This window comes from Lepisosteus platostomus, chromosome 3 (assembly GCF_059453375.1).
Source record: "Lepisosteus platostomus isolate fLepPlt1 chromosome 3, fLepPlt1.hap1, whole genome shotgun sequence".
Classification (NCBI taxonomy): Eukaryota; Metazoa; Chordata; class Actinopteri; order Semionotiformes; family Lepisosteidae; genus Lepisosteus; species Lepisosteus platostomus.
The window spans coordinates 3921328-3923245 of NC_142613.1; positions in this window are offsets into that span (position 1 = coordinate 3921328).

Genomic DNA, 1918 nt, shown 5'->3' on the forward strand with positions numbered 1-1918 from the left:
GTCTCCCACAGCCCCAGGGTCAGTGATGGGTGGGCAGCCAGTGGGGTCTTGGAAATGGTCATAGTATTGGAGGGCTGAGCTGGTGGAGTACAACTCTTTACAACATACCTTGAGACAATCTTTCCCGTTGCTCAGCAAGTTTCCAGGTGCTGCTCGGTCTTGACAGATTTTTAAAATCCTTTTTAAAGGCCTCTGAACTCAATGGCAAGAAGTGTTTTAGGAAAGTGGGATTGTGGCTCACAATGCTAATACCTGATCAGCAAAGAAAGTGCTACAAGTACACAATACCAGTGTTATTACAACAGGGGCTACAGTCCTAGTACAGTAGAACAGTCCTGTTACAACAGGTTCTGCAGTCCCAGTACAGTAGAACAGTCCTGTTACAATAGGAGCTACAGTCCCAGTACAGTAGAACAGTCCTGTTACAATAGGGGCTACAGTCCCAGTACAGTAGAACAGTCCTGTTATAATAGGGGCTACAGTCCCAGTACAGTAGAACATCCTGTTACAGTAGGAGCTACAGTCCCAGTACAGTGGAACAGTCCTGTTACAATAGGAGCTACAGTCCCAGTACAGTAGAACATCCTGTTACAATAGGGGCTACAGTCCCAGTGCAGTAGAACAGTCCTGTTACAATAGGGGCTACAGTCCCAGTACAGTAGAACAGTCCTGTTACAATAGGGGCTACAGTCCCAGTACAGTAGAACAGTCCTGTTTCAATAGGAGCTACAGTCCCAGTACAGTACAACAGTCCTGTTACAATAGGGGCTACAGTCCCAGTGCAGTAGAACAGTCCTGTTACAATAGGGGCTACAGTCCCAGTACAGTAGAACAGTCTGTTACAATAGGAGCTACAGTCCCAGTACAGTAGAACAGTCCTGTAACAATAGGAGCTACAGTCCCAGTACAGTAGAACAGTCCTGTTACAATAGGAGCTACAGTCCCAGTACAGTACAACAGTCCTGTTACAATAGGGGCTACAGTCCCAGTACAGTAGAACAGTCCTGTTACACTAGGAGCTACAGTCCCAGTACAGTACAACAGTCCTGTTACAATAGGGGCTACAGTCCCAGTACAGTAGAACAATCCTGTTACACTAGGAGCTACAGTCCCAGTACAGTACAACAGTCCTGTTACAATAGGGGCTACAGTCCCAGTACAGTAGAACAGTCCTGTTACACTAGGAGCTACAGTCCCAGTACAGTACAACAGTCCTGTTACAATAGGGGCTACAGTAAAGGTACAGCAGAATTGTCCAGCTACCAGTACAAGTTCTGCAGAACCTATAACACATTGCTTCGTGCAGACGTGTCCATGTAAATCTATATTGTTCTACGAATCACGTGGAATAAAATAATTGAACTTTAATCTCCAAGGATCGTACCAAAACCTCCACTACAGCAGGGGAGTAGCTGTTTTTGTGACTGTATCACAAGTTAGCAGTTTCACTTTAAGATTAGTATGTTAGCCCGGTGCATCAGTACATAAATTTAATAAATCATATTTATGCGTTTAAATGATATATTTTCCGTTTTGCGTAATGTTTTTTTTTATTGTGACTCGGATCATTTGATCAGCTAAGCAGAAGTAGGGGATTATGGTATATGTAGTTTACCAACTATAAAACTTAAAAAGCTTAAAAAATGAATGCCTTTAAAAAAAAATAACCTTGGGTATGTCCTTTTTATAACATCCGTGTCTCTAAAAAGAAACAGCCCCCCCAGTCGAAGTCACACCGTAATGAAAAAGAAACTGTGCGTGCGTGTTGGGGGGATTCTTTTTGGTTTTAAGCGCAGATGCGCCTTACGTGTCTTTGGGATATGTCGTTTTTTCCCCGTGAGCAGCAATGCTTCCAGAGCAGAGCGGCGCGGTGCGAAAGAACTCCATTTCCCAGCAGGCCCAGAGCGGAAGTCCCTTC